At 42.6% G+C, this 18,418-nt stretch overlaps 1 protein-coding gene across 2 annotated transcripts in view; it reads right to left on the bottom strand.

The window, feature by feature from the left end:
• The window catches only part of BARX2 (BARX homeobox 2), a 120,955-nt gene that overhangs the window by 96,203 nt on the left and 6,334 nt on the right, over positions 1–18,418 (bottom strand). Inside the window, exons 2-4 of one of the 2 annotated variants that reach the window (XM_080366633.1) lie at positions 14,083–14,210; positions 11,760–11,821; positions 1–11,629 (exon numbers count right to left, since the gene is read on the bottom strand). The exon at positions 1–11,629 is cut by the window's left edge and continues 16,900 nt beyond it. The gene's annotated coding sequence lies outside the window, so the exon portion shown is untranslated. The other variant, XM_080366632.1, reaches the window with a different exon arrangement.

Genomic DNA, 18,418 nt, shown 5'->3' with positions numbered 1-18,418 from the left:
TATTATAGCTATTTTCATTTTGGAAAGCAATAGTTACTTTTCGTAGGATGGCAGCCAGCTGGGATGGGCACCCGTTGTGCTGGATGCTGGATCACCATGCAATCAAAACTGTCCCTTTGACCAAGATCTGACACTCCTGTGTTACTCTGTTTCTCTGGGACACCCCCACGGACAGTGTAACACCATTACTAGCCTAGCAGCTCCTGCGCACAAGCCAGAGGGAATACAGTTAGTCTCTGCACACCTTGGTCCAACTGCCTGCCTGTTTTGTATCATGGTACAGTGAAGGGGCTTGAATGAGGATGAATAACACTTCTGTTACTTTTCTTCCTTCCTGTATTCTCCTATAATTGTATCATTATACTGGTTACTTCAAAAACACTGCAATATAACCCAATCTCAGCCTAGAAGTGTTCATGCTGGGAAGGACAAAAGAAGGCTTTTAATGACACTGAGACTGAGTACTTAAACTATCATGAAAAAAAAACCCCAAAATATCAACCATGCAGAGCTTAGCAAATCAATCTCTTAAAACCCAGCCCTAGGAGGCAGATGGAGAGGTGCTGTTATCCTAAAGATGGGGAAACCGAGAGAAGTGCCTGCAGTCAGTACCAGAAGGGCCTTCTGGCTCCTGAACTCGGGTTCCCAGAGCTGAAGCCCTCTGCCTTCTGAGTCTTCCCCCACACAGAGAGCTCATCCAGGATGCCAAGGCCACGATCTCCATTTAAAGTCATCTTCCTGCTCTGTGGAGTCTTAATGCTGTAAACCCACCGTCCCACCTCTGCTCTCTTGCCACTTGCATCATGCCAGGCTCTGACCTCAGCTCTGGAATTATAAAATATTCAGCAGGAGCAAGCGAGAGCGGGGATGGAGCTGGATGCTGAGTTGCAAACAGAAAGTAACAGCAGGGGGAGGTATCAGGCCAGGCATGAGAGTAACCAAAAGAAATTCCCGGCTCCGTGCTGTTAGACAGGATAATCACTAAGGTCCCTTTGGGTCTGCATGTCTCCCACTCCCGTCTTCCACTGAGGGAGACAGTGGGCACTGAAAGTAACTGTGCATAAGGAAGGAAATGGTTTTACAGGCAATATACAGAGACAATCCTTTGTGCCCTGGTCAACTGCAGGGTTATGCAAATCTGTGAGCTCTTAAAAGGACAGAGTTACTGGAGGGACATGCAAAAGGCTTTGTCCTTTGGGTGTACTCTTGAATGCTGCTGGTCTCATCCCCACCATTCAAGTCCAAAGGAGAAAGACACGGTGCCACATGCATCTCTGGAATAGGATGTAGCTCTCACCCTCCCAATGCGTGGATGCATTCAACAACCAGAGGTTCTGAAAAACACGTCTGGAATCACTTACAGCAGCATCTGGAAGCTGTCATGAGCTGCAATGAGACACAGTTGTTTAATTATTCTGAGTCCATATCCTTTGCCACTGTGAAGCTGTCAGTGGCCATTGAATCTCCTCGGCAAGATCCCAGCACACCATCCCTGCATGCTACTCGTCACACATAACACTTGTGATGGTGCAGAAAGCATCAACTTCATCTTCAGCCCTGCCCTAATGGTGTCCAGCACAAGAGAGCAGCTAAGGGAAGCTCACTGCTGCAGCAAGAGGAATGAAATAAAAAGGAAAAAGTCTCAAATACTCAAGGAGCCTGGAACAATAGCCTTGTAATATTTACAGTTTATCTCATCACCAGACACAAATGAAGATTTCATTCCACAATCCATTCTTTCATGAGAAGTCCATCAAGAAATCTATTTGCAGCAGCTGCATGGTTAACATTATTTTACGAGATATCCTGGAAGAGGAAAAGAGTGTGAAAGTATCCAGGAGAGACTTCTACTTTGCCAGTATATTCTCAATACCTCGTGCTCTCTTACCAATATAGAATAGATGGACTTCCGTGGAAGATGCTTCTTTTTGTTTCCCTATCTCTTTGCATCTTAGCTTGCTCCTGGAAGCGAAGGAGTTAAGCAGACTGTACTGTGCATTTTGCACTCAGGGCACAAAGGGAGAGAAGCTAAGGATTCTTGCTCATTATCCCAGTGCTGAACTTCAAGGCTGAACTTCCTCTGGAATCGTCTGCATCTTCCCTTTCCGCCTCCAGCAATGCCTCTGAGGTCAGTGTCTTGACCCAGGATGGATGGGATTAGAGCAGGAGGGAGGCTGATGCCTATGGTCAGTCAACTGTTTGGGAGTGGGAGGGTGCTCCCTGTGCTAACAGGAAGCAGAGAAATGTGAGAAAAAATTGAAGAAAAATAATAGAAACCAAACAAGGATGTTGAGAAGTTCTGGGGAATAAAGGAAACATGAAAGCACATGAGATACAAAAGGACACAGTGCACTCACGCAACAACGGTTCCAGGCGCACAAATGAGACATACAACAAATGCAAACGAATGATAGACAAACCATTAAACCAGGACGAAATTCCAAAGATACATCTAAAAGTTCAGCTCATACTGCAATAAACAGCCAGATGGCTGCGTATCCCAGAGAGACGCTGCTGGGAAAGGAAATGGAGAGGGAAAGAGGGGGAGAGCAGGGTCACTTACACATGACTCTCCCATTCCCAGTGAAAGAGGAAAAGGAAACACAGATTAAGAGAGGTCTTCACGGCCCCAGCATGGGCTGAGCCAACACAGGCACAAGAGGCAGAAGCCAAAGAATGTCTTTGAACCTCTTGTGTTCACATATTTTTCTTGCCCTCCCCTTCTCATTCTCTCCCACCACTGTAACCCCCTCTTTCTTACTTGCTCCCCCACCCCCACCCCCCTCCATTTCCAACAGTGTCTCTGCACTTTTGCAGAGGCCCAGAGCAAGGACTGGTTTATAGCACCCTAAGCCATGTGTCATGGTCTCATGATCTCTCTTCTGGTGCTCCGGAGTGGAGTCCCTCACAGGCCACAGTCAAACGAACGGGAATCAGAAAGACAAGCCTTTACTCTTTTAAAAAGTACTCACTAGCATCCCCCCAGGCCCACAGGATCTCCCAGACACATCTTCCCAGTGAAAAAGGGAAAAATCAAACATTCTACTAATGAAGGACTGGACTTCCCACACCAGGACAGTTACAGGAAATACAGTGAATTTAGTATTGCATCGATTAGCTCAAAATCAGGACATCTTCCTGTAGTTCTTGACATTCTCAGCACTCTTTGTGTGATACTGAACAAGTCATCTACCCTTTCTATACCTGTTTCCTCTGTTCTGAAACAGGGAAGAATGCTGACCTTGCTTTATATAGGACCCCCAAGATTTCACGTTGAAAACATGAAACCAGTTTAAAGAAACATTATTGGATGAATCAGACGCTATCAGTGTCTTCTCTAAGATTTTAGAAGCTTTGGTCCTTCAAGCAGCTGTGAAAGTAAGAAACATCAGTAAATTTCAAAGCAGGAGGGTTTTGTTGTTGTTTGGTCTTTTACTGGGCTCTTCTTCTGGCTTGAGCTGTAGGTGTTATGGACTGAATGTGGGTTCTTTTATCCTATTCAGCTAGGACGCATCAAAGGGCAAGTCCACACCGAAGGCACGAGAGATGAGGAAGAGTATTCTTTACACATCAGTTAGCTGTTCAAGACAGCCCTGACCCTGGTAGGGTGAAGGGCAGCAGCAAGAAAGGCAAAATTAGAACTACCTGATGCCTCAGCCAATTGGCAAAACAAAAGCAAATAAGAAAAACACACCCACAATATTGCTCTGTATTGCTTTGATAAGCTCCTTTTCACTGAATAGTAATCTATTACCTGTACAGAGGCCCCAAGCCTTCAATTAAAATTAAATTACGGTGGGAAATGAGGGAGCTGTGTTATACAGAAAGTGGCTGTCTAAAAGGCACACGAACTGTGGACATTAAATCAACATTAACTGAGTCCCTCTCTGTAGTTGGCAAGATTCTCACCTGGAGCAAGTCAACAGAAAATGAGTGTCCCACGTACAGCTACAGACTCTAACCACTGCTGGGAAGCCAGTTTGCAAGTGTGCAGCATTAGACCTCTGCTCTACTCCCAGACACGCTGCTGACCTGCGTGACATTATTCTGCCAGGCTGCACAGAGCTCAGACAAAGGGGATGAAGAAGCTAACAGAAAGTAAACCAGCAGGAGCAGTATGTCACTGGGAATGCCAATGGGATTCCTGGAGAAAACAGTACCAGAAGCCACTCCTCAGGATATATTCCCAGTCTGGCTGTAAAGGGCTGACAATATTTGTTCTGCTCAGGAATACAAAAATGTGAGAGATGTTACCTATGAGCAAAGGGAGATGGCTGTCTAGCAGAGGAAGACACAAGAAGCAGGTTGCAAATTACACTCCCTCCACCACCATGCGAGGTTAAATATACCAGGTTGACTTATCCAAGCTTTAAAAAAATAGATTATATTCAGGAAAGGGAAGAAAAGACTGGTTTTGCTTTTTTCCCTCTCTGTTCCGTACACTGCCTATTTTAGATTAAATAAGGTATTCTTTCTTCTAAGCTTTTATTTTTAGCATCACTCTTTGTAAATTATTTTCCCTTTTATGCATGTCTACCTTCAGAAGGAGATTAAAGTCTGTTGTTAGGAAGATGTTGGTAGTACTTCTGTCCCTGGGTGCTTGAACGACAGGGTGCAGTACTTTGAGAAGTCAGCATTTTTAGGGCCATTTTCTTTCATCCTTGCTTTGAATCTGTTTTCTAACCTGCTGACTAAGCAGGGAAAATAGAGAGACTGGGTGGGGGGCTGGCTGAAGCAGGAAGACAACAGACTACCCTAACACCTTGTTAAAGGATCTCTTTTATACTGAGACTGCTAATAATGTTGCAGATGGTTTTACCATCAATTCAATCCCATGAGCAAGAGCTGAATATTAAGAGAAAGAATAGTTTCATGGATAAATCAGTAAAACAGACACTGCAGATTTTACATACTATCATTAGTAAGCCACTATGTGATAACCCATCCATAGAAAAACAATTTGCTTTTCTGTCTTGCCTTTTGGAGATGCGTGCTCTTTTGGTGTCTCACATGACCTACACAGTGTCTACCCAGTGGAATTGCTGTGTCTCTAAACACCACCACAATGGGAAAATCAACGGCGTGGGCTGAATCCTGGAACACAGATCTTGGCCGTTACTGTATCATTTCCACTCAGCAGAGAGGCAGATCGCTTCTGGCACCTCTCAGAGCAGGAGGCCTGTTTCACTGACTGGCTCAGATTCCATATCCCCTAGAGCAATAGAAATTGAAATGCACTGTCCAGAAAGATTTAATAAAATAGTCTTTCGCCCACAAAGATGGGCACCAAGCCATTCTCACTTTGCCTCTGCCTAGCGGCATACCTTGCCTGACAGGTGATCAGAGTCCAAGAAAGCCAGAACACAGAAAGAAGAATCATTCTTCTGTGTCAAAACAATTGCAGCATAGAAAATGTTTGCATTTCTGGGCTGTAGCAGTACCTGAGACAAATGCACTTCTCTCTATCTGCCACAACACTTGCAGTATTTCATACTACAAAACAGCTCAAGGTATGCAGGCTTTTCAATGGAATTTGCCCTAACTTCCTCCCCAGTCCTGCTTTTGAAGCCAGAAATCCCTACCTGCATCATCAGATTATAAAAAAAATTAACTGCATCTTCATTGGAGTTTTCCGTGCCTTGCTTAATGAGGTGTGGGGTATTTTTATTATCATCATCTGTTTTGCAGAAGCATCTAGGATTGCCAGCCGTGGCCCTGCAGTACCAGCTGCTGTACACATACAGGAAAATGGCAACAGGCTTTCCTCAAGGAAGTCTGTCTGGTCAGACTTGCTGAATCCTCCTTATGACCCCGAAGTGGGTAGCTCCTAAGCTTCAGAAAGTGATTTCTGTTTACCGTTATCTTCATTCTCTGGAAATAAAGCCAGTTTATACAAAATTAAGCTCCCCTAAACCATCAAGCTGGAGAACAGACCTAGACCTTTTCTCATTGTGAACAGGAAAAGGCTTAGGTCCATTACAATTGGTGAAAACTACCCAGAGGATAATGTCACTTAATTGGGAGGAATTTTCCAATTTTTCAGACATTCTTTGACGCTTCTTAAAATTGTGTCATTTGGATGCCACACTTCAGTCCTAAATTGGACACGGCACAGCACAGTGATTCAAAAAAACCCCAACCCCAAAATAACTTGCTAAAATCCATACTTTTACCTAGGGCTCTCAGATCCATGGGATTCTGTTGTTGTTCCTCCTTCCAGGAAACTTTATCTGAGTGGAACTGAAAAGCACATACACTTTCCTGGGTTTCTCAATATCCAGCAGCAGCTTCGATCACACTGTTCTGTGTCCAGGACTCCTGAACATATCCTTTGGGTATGTAAAGCTTATCCCTACAGTACCTGCAGAGCAAGACTAACACTGCCGGGAAAATTTGGAGCTATTAAGCATGCAGCTCACAGACAATCTGCATATGCAGAGTGAATCCATGGCGTTCATGGTGTACAAACACAGAATGCCTGAATAGAAACATGGCAGTCCCACACCCCTCCAGCAAGACAAACACCGTCATCGTGACAGGCAGTTTGATAAAAGGCTATACATGTAGAAACCAAGCACATTAACTGTGCAGAAGCCAGCAGCCACGTTATTCTAGGGCTGAGATTCTCCAGCTCCCCTCTGTTGGGTGGCTTTTATTGCCCTATGCTGGGGCAAGCCCCAAAAATTTAGAAATATGCTGCATGGGTTCCAGTGCCCCCTTTGGCAGCTGTTTTGGCTTTCTTCTAGATCCAACAGCCCTCAGCCTGAGCAGCTTTTTCAGTGTGAGTCAGCAGGAGCTGTGGGCATTTACCACCTTGCAGAACTTCACACACTGCCCTTGCCAGCCACACTCTCTGGATTCTCCATCTTAGTGGAAGTTTAACAGCAACTGTAGTCACACTTGCTTCTGTAGACACAACTGATCCCCACCTTTGTGATGGGCCAATACCCTGAAGAACTGCTACAGTTATCCATTTCAATAATCATTTTCTAGGGAAAGAAAGGACCAGTCTTTTCAGCTGATGTTAATATTAGTAATTTTCGGCTTGGCACAGGGTTCAGGGAGCTTTCTTTGTATTTCCCTCCTTCCACTTACAGGCGTTGCAGAATCTTCACACAAACTCCCACAGTAAGTGGGTTCATCTCTGGGATGGAGATGAATACTGAACATCCAGGTATGAAAAAAAGCCTTATAAGGCACTTTGTGCTTATTTACGGGAAGCAACAAGAGAGCAAAAGTCTCTCTCCCTCTCCTCTCTCATCAGTAAATGTTTATTCCTCCATACAAGAAAGAGTGTGGCAAGATGGAGCAAAGGGAACAGAGATCACTCTGAAATAAGTAAAGAAATTCCAGTAATTGAACAGCTCATATTTTGACACACTGAGTTATTAAATTTTGAGAACTGATGAAATATCTCTCTAGACATAGCACCGCTTCCCTAGTGCCAGGATAAATACCAGAGCTTAGGCAGCTTGATTCTCAACACAGATACGTTGTCCATGCCCACAGGCAAGCCTACAGTTGCTGCTGATAGAGAAACTGTTTAGGAAAAAGCCTAAAAAGGAGAAGATGGCTCCGAAGGTAATGGAACCACAATGGCTGCACACATGCCGATGGATGCTGTTCAATACCCGTGGCTTAAAGATCATGAAATTAGAGCCTGTATCTCAATATTCCTGCAAGCTCTTCCATTTCCTACTGATTTTGCTGAAAGCTGAGGAACCTCCTCCCACACAATCCCCTCCTCCAGTTTCTATAACCTGCTGCATTTCTGCGGCTCTTTTCTGTTCCAGCCGAGACTGATGGGACCACTCCCACAAGCCACATTTGGCATTCTGCATCGCTACCTCAGTATATGCTTGGATTTTGGCTTGCAACCCGAAACATTCCATGGATCCGACTAGACTGCAAATTCAGTATTTCACAATGAAACTAAATTGTTTTTTACCCTGCAAATAGCTGGGAGCATCACTGTTAATAACTAATAATCATCTCCTGCGCGTATGTAGCATCTTTCATTCAAGAGTCTCAAAGCACTTAATAAGCAACAATTAATTAACCCCGTAACATCTCACTGCTGTAATTAAAGCATCTATATGAGGAATAATTGCACCACCAGTGATTCTGGTTCCAGTAATTTCATCAAAATGCAGCAGGTATGTCGCAACAGCAGTGAAATGCAACAAAAAGTAGCAGCTTTAGAAAGATTCTAAAAAGTTCCATATTACGCTCTGGAAAGGGATTCAGGAAAGGGGAATGCACGTAGGTAAATCACCAGTGGTACAGGATTTCTGGACAAAGCACTTCAATATTTCTTTTTTACAGATATATCAATCACCAGTATGATTTTGTTCATCACATTCACGTTAAATTAAAAGTACCCTGTAGAATGCCCACAGAAGCCTTGATCTACAATTCCCATAGAAATAGTCAAGTCAAGGTTTTCAACTTCTGAGCACAAAGGTTTCTGATCAGTTAGGCAAGACTGCCACAAAGGCGGCAAATGGGTTTGGGGGTTTAGCTGATGCCTTTAAAATACCTTTGAGTTTTTCAGGTTAAAAAAGAAATAGCATCATTGAGCATGTAGAGTGCTATTATCTCAGACTCCTGGGTATTATCTGCATTTGCATTCCGCAGCCCAGGGCATTAAGCGGACAGCAGCCATTATCTCACAGCCATAAAGGCCCCTTAATGTCAAAGTTTTTATTAGGTGCTCTCAACAGGTCTGTTTGGGGATACCTAGTGTTTCATTATCAGTTTGGATAAAGAGCTGTCTCCCATCCCTTATTTTTCTGGTCCTGCATTAGCTTCTTTCCTACCCTTTTATACCTCCTTTTCAGTAACAGCTGTCCTGTCTTCCTGTACAATTATGACATTTTATTCCAAGATGAAGGAAAAGGGAATTTGTTCCTCTAGAGAGCTTTCCTCTGCACACAGCGCTTCAAGGCATCTTCTTAGATTTATATAATCTGACAGCTTAAAGATGGAACAATAATAATAATAATAATGGCAAGACTTGCCATTTTTTCCAGCAGCTCTCAGAGCAATGCAGTGTTCTTCATCAACATTAATTAAATGTTTTTGTAAATGGAAAGTCTTAAGCACACAGTGGTTAAAAGGACTTGCAGGGTGTCACTGGAGTCAGTAACACATTTAGGAATAGAGTCCAAATATCCAGGCAGTAATGGCAAGGCCTAATTTTTCCTTTCCACTACTTAAAGTGTTTCTAGTGTGCTGGTTTATAAGAAGCAGCTGTACTTCATGCCTCACTGCTCTTTCTCTCTCTCTTTCTCCTTCTGAGCCCGCACACCATCAGACTGGATCAATACCCAACACTGCAAGACTACTCCAAAGCAGCTAAACCTTGCGATGTCATACCCAAGATTTTCACAGGTGCTGGACCACAGCAATAGAAGACTACTGCTATTGAGTTACCTTGTATTGCAGCAATAAGAGACCAAAATCTTATAATAAGGTATAATTCATCATAGTTTTATTGAACCCAGAAACTCTAGACCAACTTAAACCAGTCAAAGCTGTGTTAGCAAGTCTCACAGGAAGTATTTAACATGCATAATACCATCAAGATCTGGAGTTTCATCAAAATAGAAAGATAAGTATCTTGCTTTAACATTTAAGCCAATCTTTGGAAAAGATCCAAAACAAGACTGGGGTTGAGATTTTACCCACACACTCACTATTGCCTAAACAAAGGAGAGCCAGGTTATTTCCATCAAAGCTCTGCCTCGTGCTGTACACAGAGCAGAGTGAGTTCTGGCAGTGCTTGGACCTGAAAGGCAACATTGTTAGAGTGACAGTGTGACAGCCAGTCAGCAATAAAAGCGTTAACCCAAGTCTGGGTTTGTATTGCACTGGATCCCTGCAAAGGCAGCAGAAAAGCATCATGACTTCTCAGCTCCCAAGGCTGAGAACGCACCAGCTGTAACTTCAGCTGTATGGGTAACCACTACTTTAAAGTTTCAGCATGCTTCGTACACCAGCTCCTCCTGAATAGGAAACTAATGAGTGCCATAAAATGTGCTGTTAATTAAAAGCTTCTAAAACGCCAAACCTTCTACATGCTTCGGCTCAAGTCAGCAGTTCTACAGGGCTTGGTCTAGGCTGCAAACCATCCTGCAGCCTCTGGCAGCACTGTTCAGCTATTTAGAAAGATGTTCAGCCAGAATTTAACCCGCTGTTAAGAGACATCCACATCTTGTTTAAATTTATCAGACAGCTGGCTCCTGCTAAGAAACATTTGACATGGCAGAGCTCTGTCAGACAGCTCAGAGGTTGTGGTTTCTGTCTAGAGGACCCAAGCCAATTAAGTAGCACTCTAACTCGGTGTGAAGTCAACAAAAATGCAGCAGCAGGTAATCCACCTCAACAAAAGATGCATGCAGTGTGGTGGAGAAACAGGGTCCAGATTCTCAGGTCATAACAGAATTCATACAGCATAGGGTCTGTCTTGCAAAAGGATGTGAGCATCTTGCAAATCAAGAGGCATAGCCTATGTTTACCATTAAGGTCCATTGTTCGGTACATCAAAAAAAACATGCTGGAGGAGAAGAATGTTCTGTTTTACAGAGCTAAAGCTCTCAGTATTCATTTCTGCCTCAATACAAATGAAGTAAGCAAACCCCATCCAAATCAAAATCCATCTCCTTGCTGTTATGGCACATGGGACAAAGAAGCTTGTCAAAACTAGACAGAAAAAGGGAAGAAAAGGAGATTGATAAGTCCCAGCATGCTGGCCTGAGCTCCCAGACTTCTAGTTGCCCAAAAGTTAAGAAAAGCAACAGAACCTACTTGTCAGTGCAAAGTTTCTTAATGTCCTCCAATAAAATAACTTCACACTTATAAATTGTCTTTTATGTGAAAGCTTTGAGATGAGAATCTCCTTATTTTATGTAAAGAACCTAATGTGCTGAAGCAGTAATTGACTGCTGTCAGCAGGCACTACTATTACACTGGGTGCATTCTTCACCTAGAGACCTGACTGGATAATTATAGCTTTAGAAATGAAAAATCTAAAAGAACTTAAGCAAGGAAGGGCAGGTAACAGTTTCTGTAGCGTTTGTTCCTCATGACGATTAAAAAAAGGTTTCTTCAAGAATTCATAGACTAATACATAGAGGACTAGATATTAAATATATAGCATGGGACATTTTTCTGTCCTTTTGCTCCAAATTGGTGTATGGTACAGAGAACTTGCCTTGCAAGGAATGCTCTTGTTTAAATGGCTTGATAAATTGGATTTCTTTGATGCTGTTTGCTCTTGCCTTCCTTAATCTCTCCTAATCATAATAATGATTATTTTTTTTGTCTGCAATGCATCTGACCTACTTCCATGTTCCCCTTACCCTGCTGTTCTTTTCTGTCTCATTCTGTGTGCAGTATCTGTATTCCCCCCCCTGCTTTTTCATTTAAATTAAAAAAAATATAAATATTAAGGATCCTCAGGTAAATCAGAAGATATTTTGATTCTCACCATCCAGTGAACGCTGGAAACCATGTGCTAGGATTCTTCCCTTAAACCAGTCCAGGCATCAACCTTTATCAGTTGCAAGATACTGTTAGCTTACATGGAATTTTTGAAGTATTTGAACCACAAGACTCTGACAGAGACCTACAAAATGCAAGCAATTATTTTTTTAATCACTCCAGGAAAAAAAAAAATGTGTTTGGCAAGTGAAAAAGAAACAAAACAAACCACCAACAATCAAAAAAACCCACAGGGAGAGAAGGAAAATAACTACCTTTAAATAGTGGCAGGTGCATCACTCCAGACAAATTATACACCATCCATCCCAAACCCTGTCTGAAGCAGAAGGATAGCCCAGGGATTAGGGTTTTAACAGAGAATTTAGAATTAGGGATTAGAGTCCCTGCTCCACTACAGCCACTCTGTGCAGCTTTGGCCATTTACAAAACAGGGTTAACAATTTTTTTTCTCAGCAATATTAAGAGACCAGCAACACTGAACATTGTCAGGCTGTTAAGGCTAAATACAACCGAAAATAAACAATTCTTGGATGAGACCTTAAGCACCTCACATGGGAGCTTCATGGGCATTTAAACTGAAAGCCACAACCCCTCTGTCCAGTACCCATGTATGGCTGGAAGCTGCTAATTCAAGACTCTTATTAACCCAGAAGTATCCTGGGTAGCTGTAGTTTTGCACAGACCTAAACAGGCCCTATTCTGAGCAGGGAAACACTTCAACTCATGTGTAAACTCTGCTATAACCCAGGAGAGAAGAGCAATGCCTTCTTACATCTCAAACTCAGTAGCTACCTAAGTTTCTACTGTAGCTACCCCTCTTTATTTGGTGTTTCATCTGAGATAAAAACCAGGATTTTTTGGTATTTTATCTGAGATGACACCGGTGCACTAGGTGTCATACAAACAAGGAAAGAGCAGCTGGTTGCAGGCAAACCACTTCCAAACACAGGCAGGTGCTGATGTGGACCGGAGTGTCACGGCGCAGAGGTACCGAAAACAGCAGCACAGGGAAGTTAAGACCAAATCCGTTCATTAGCCTGCACCTCCTGACACAGCATGTAGCAATAAGATGGGACTGAGTCTAAGGACAGACAGCTATGACAGAATAACATGGAAGACCTCAGGAAAATTAGTATTTCTGCTCAGACCTTAATTTTTTAAACTTTTTTTTTTTTTTTTTAACCAACTCCACTCTTCCCTGGAGATCAGTAATAAAAATGCAAGCTTTTACATCAAGAAAGTAATTTCTTTCCTCATTTCTGGAATACTCCACTAGGAAACCATTAGCAGAGGTCTTGCCCACAGATTCTCATTTGAGAGTCAGCACTCCTGCAGACTTTGCACCACTCTATGTCAGTGACACTTCAGTCTTCACTTGATGTTTTGAGTGTCTTGTGGCCAAGTAAGTGAGCTTGCCATCTGCCTTGAGAATATGACTGTCTGGACATGCCTGGCTTTTGAGATACCCATCCAGCTGAGCTAGGCAAGAGTCAGACAACCGCACATGCAAACTCTGCTGGTGGTATAGCTCATATTGTGACTACAAACCAGTGAAGGAGGATCAGGCAACTGGAAATACAGTGTGGATTATCACCAGGCAAAGTATAGTCGCTCAGTCTTGGAACTGGTCTGTACATTGGAACTAATACCAGAAGATTTGGGAAGAGCAGTACAGAATTCTTGACAAAACTTGAAAAAAATAATCAGCAGTCCTAATTCCCCTCGTGTGTGTCAGTGCTTCTTAACTAATTGCTTCAGAAGCAGTATTCCCGATTTGCTGCAGCATGGGAGAGAGGAGAACCTGGGCCCATGTTCAGAGAACAAAATGTTTAGAGCCAAACAAGCAAAGACAAAAGGACAACAAGAATGAAAGGGTGTTGTATCTGATCCAAGAACACAAGGCAGTTAGAAAAACAGTCTCAGAAGTAAATTGCGATAAATGGCAGGTAGTATAGTAGCTGGAGAGCTAAGAGACAAAGATATTTCCTGTGTAATAAACCAAGTAGCATTACATAAAAGAAGAACTTAATTTACAGGGACAGCCACCCCCACTTGCTGCTTTCAACCACTTTTAACACTTTTGTGACAAACCAACAAGACCCCTTAATCCTGCAGCATCCAAGGGGATCTTACTTTACCACAGAATCTCTGATGTTATTTTAGGGATGCCAAGCCAAAGTACAATGAGGATACATGACCAAATTCACAGTTTGTCTCTGGCAATGCAAGAGCTGAATGTGGACCTCCCACAAGTCAGGCCAATGTTCTCAGTGCTGAACTCCCTTTTAACACCCCCACCCCTCCCTCAACACGTGCACACCTACAAGAAGGGGTAGGAAACTGCATTCCTGCTTACTTTATTTTCTTTACTAGATACCCAGTGAATCAGGTCTTGATGAGAAAGTGCAGAATCATGCACATGCAACCGTGTTCAGAATTCAGGGGAATGCTGAAAGACATAATTTTCTCCCTCCTGTCCTCAATACCTTACATTAAATGAATTTGCTGGGTTCCATACCCAGGCACCAACATTGCAAACCCCACCATTCTAACAGTGTTCACCACCTTGTCAGGTACCTTACAGAGACTGAAGAGCTGCTTCATCCAAGAGCTGTTCCGCTTGCATTGTGCGTTCAGTGGATTAATTACAGGTCTCATTCCCACTGGCTATCTTGTACTTGTCAGAAGAACTGTGCAAAACTCCCCTATAAATGAGAAAAGAAAGACTCCTGGAATAAGCAGGCTTTAGGAAAAAAAAAAAAAAAAAAAAAAAAAAAAAAAAGCAGCTCTTGACTGGAGTATATTTGTCTTATAGCTAATTATGATGCTAAGACATGGAATCTGATGATCTAAAAAAATGAGCTATCCCCAGAAGACACACAATCTAATAAATGTTCATTGCAAGTCTAGCTCCTAAATCTGCTGCCCGCTGAGATAATGAAGAATGATTCAGACAGACCCAGGCATCTTTTTAATTTCAGGTGCAAAACCGCTCAGTGTGGTCTGAGGCTACTACAGACAGTAGCAAGGTAACTCGGGGGGGACAATCAGCGCAAAGCAGAGTGATACAGCCCAGACTGCCAGACAGGAGGAGCTCCCAGTGAGTTCCTTGGGGGCTGGAAGAGGAGGAAAGAAACAGGGCTACAGTGGAGGCTACCAGTAGGATTCCTGGCTTAATTTTTGGTTTGATGTGCTGTAGAGATACACGTGTGTTTATGTTCAGACCATTTACGGAACAGAGATTGGTTCTGCTCTGAAGACTTTGCTCCTTGTTAAGCTATTGTTCTATCACAGAAATCCTCACATGTAACCTTATTCCCTGGCAGGTATTATTATTTATTAATCCCTCTGAAAAACCTGCACCTGCCCTTTAGGTAGCATTACCTGGTGACCCTCCTTAATCTCTGAGCTGAGAACAAAGCTATTGTTATATTACCTTCAAAAAATGATCAGCAGCACCAGTGACAGAACATTAGGCAACAAAAGTCTCATCTATTAAACAAATTGACATGTGCTTTCTGGTTTCTGACCTACATATTTAATCAACTTGTATTTTCAAGGGGCTGAGCACGTGGCTGTGCTCCAAAGACAGCCTGAGAGTTTCCATATCGTAAGTGAGCCCCAAAAAAGTGCCACAACTGATGATGCAGCATTTTTAAACAGATTTCCAGATACAAGAAGGTGCACTTTCTATCCACCTCCTAACAGAGGAGCACAGGGATAAAACAGACCCACAACTTCTGCATTGGTATGTAAAGCATGTATTGGGGAACTGTCCTTGTAAGGGACATTTCTTATGCCTTTCTTGTTTACACACCCACAGGCCAAAACAGCTTGGCCCAACTGTCATTCTAGGATGCCCAGAGGGAGAACAATCCTGTAAAAGCACTGAATTGCAAATCGCAATGCAAAAGCCTTGACTGAAGGCCAATTTCTCTCCAGTGTAAGTTAAATCAATCAGCAAAGGAACCTTTTAGCTAAATTCCCTGTTTATTTCTCATACTTTCTCTTTCCTACCCCTCATCCAAAGCCACCCTCAACCTTTCCTTTCCCTCCAGCGTTTTTTTTCCTCCAGCTTGTCTCTACTCCCACAGCCTCATAAGCAAACTGGCTCTCTCTTGGATGCTGCCTCCCCTTATCTGGGATTCTCAACCAGTGCCCAAGGGCCAGAGGAGCCCATGCTGGCTGCAGCACAGGTCTGCAGCAATCACCTGAATAGGCTGGTTCACAGGGTGAGCCCAGCATCAGCTCAATTCCTGCAGACATTTTCTACAACAGAACTTTATTGACCCCTTTATTGCTATGCCCTGTATGTAGAAAAAGTTGGAACAGTATATCACATCTGCTGTTGACCTTGCCACATATCCTGTGCACGGTTCTTCTCACCTTTTCTACTAACTCACGTGAGATTTAATCTGGCTTGGTGCACAGGACTTCTTTCACTCCCTCTCCTATTCCAGACTTTTGGGGTGGCTAATGCCAACAGCCAGAAGTCTGACATATGTCAGCAATAATCACCTTTTGCTTCCAGTAAAAAGTATTGTAGTCCTGGTATCTGCACAGCTCTGCAGCTAATTATCAACTCTAAATTGCACAGCTGTTAAATTCAGTGTTCATATCCTGAGCTTGCTTTCTATCTGATGTCTTCTATCCCATTCAGGTTAAACTTTGCAGCTTTAACCTTTTTTTTTTTTTTTTTTTAAATCTACAGATTAAGCTTTTTATACAGTACTTTAAGTGAAATAATGTCTATACAAGCCTAAAAGAATTACGTGGTGAAATCCTGCCTGCCCTTAAAAATTACTGTGATTTCTGGTTTTTACTGCAGCGATACTAGAAATTGACCTTCAGTGCAGCAAGTCAGTAGGAAGTTTTAGATTATTATTAACTAGTTTACTAAGTTTCTGCAATAAATTCTGTGAAGGTAAGTATTGAGCCTTAAACTGTTCTGAATGTTTTACCTTTATAAATCTGTAGCCTGTGTTAAGCTTTGTGTGGCTCAAAACTAGCTACAGGTAATCTAGGAGGGCTTAGAGTAGGTGATACTTCAAAAGACTCTCAAGATTTATTTGTAAGATCATTAAATTCCAACAGAATCATTTATTTGCTTAAACAAATACGCTATTTTGGGTTAACAAAAAAAGTTTTGCTAAAAATAGTGCAAATAACCATTGGTTGAGTGCTAGATTAGTCAATTAGTCTTATTACAGAACCTGCCCTAAAACAAGCAGGCTTCCTGAGCTTTTCTCTCATTCTGTAAAGCGCACACAACACAGGCAAGCTGCCACAAATGCGTACACTTGTGAAATAACTTTTGCAAAGATCAGATGAATGGTTGAGCTTAAATGAGTGCCCTGCCCAGGAAAATTGACCTAAAGCAGCAAAACCTATGATGAAACATTACCAAATAACTTATTTGCAAGAAGAGGATTCCCTCATTTCCATTATTTTATATCCGGGACACTCAACCGATAGAAGACTTAAATACCTCTTCCAATAATAAATCAATATATTTACAGATTTTTTTGCAATATATTTTGTAAGATATTTGTAGATATTTTCATCCTCCAGATAAATATGCAACATTAATTCCTGTTTAGCACCGAGCACCAGTATTTTATGGCAGCAGCTGCTGCTGCTTGCAACGATACAGTTCTCAGAAGTCAGGATCAAATTTGGCTTCCCCCAGCTCCGAGACAGGTGTAGGAAAATAAAAATCCTACTTTTAGGTGTAAGCCTATTCAGACAGAGTAATTCTTAGCTTATTTATTTGATGTAAGTAGCCACCTTGAGCTTTTGGAGAGTTCACAGCCAAATAAAAGTACTTGGTTCAGTCATGGCCTTTCTTACAGCCAGCTGTTGGGAAGTTTTACCATCCCTGAGTTTCACAGCATGTTTGTAAACATGAAAAAAAAAATCTAATTTAAAAAAAGGTTGAAAAATAAACTGTCCTTTATGCTTAGGTGTGGGATCAGTTCTCTGGAACAACAACAGAACAGCAAAAAAGCTGCCTCAGCCCTCAAGTTCTAAGGTAGATGAAGGTTTTACCAAAAGTTTCACTGATTCTCCCTATGCTGATTAACACACCCAAAATACAACACGATCACTAATGCAGGGGATGAACTCCTGCACATGAATGGTACAACAATCAGATGAAGCGCTCCAGAAAAGCGAAAAAGAAAGGAATAGATGGAAAAATAATATGGGACAGAGCGAAACAACAAGGTCTTGCTCTGTCTTGCTTGCTCTTGAGCCCTCTTGACAGCACAGCCTTTACCTCTGTTACACACTTTACCAGTACTTGCCCAAAATACAACTTTCCTGTATTTGGCTACGTCTAGTGAGGGGAAAAAGTGTCCCCAAGTTTCCATAAGCCAGAGCCCGCCAAACATCTGCATCTTGTATGACAGGTCCACAACTGACAGCTCTGTCAGGCTTTCCTGGAGGCTCCTTGAATTTGCCATACGTCCATCACAGCTCCAGAAAGCAGCTCTGCTAGCCGGTACCAGAGGCCATTTCTAGCACCTGCACCATGCAGCCCCTCACTTTACCTCCTTTCACTTGCTCTTCTTGCAGGATTGCAATTCAGTGGGTACGACTGGAAAGGCAGAGTTCAGATCTCATCCCAGTTTCAACCCTGACAGCCCGTCACTTTGTTTTAAGCTCTCCCCATCTCATCAGTTCAAATCCAGATTCCCTCCCTTAGTGTTTCCACACACTCATCTAGCAGCCATCCTTCACCTTCTTATCCTTTTTCCAAACTAAAGAGTTTCTAAACTTCATTCTGCCTGCTCAGGGTTACAGCAGCCCAGCTCCATGCCAACCCACATCCAACATTTGGATATAAGGAATTGCCACAGTTGTCATCATTACAACTGGATGTTACAGCTCCTGTGTCAGAGGTTAAGCCACT

The sequence above is a fragment of the Falco punctatus genome (genome assembly GCF_963210335.1).
Source record: "Falco punctatus genome assembly, chromosome: 16".
NCBI classification, from domain to species: Eukaryota; Metazoa; Chordata; class Aves; order Falconiformes; family Falconidae; genus Falco; species Falco punctatus.
This window is presented reverse-complemented; position numbering and strand designations above follow the sequence as displayed.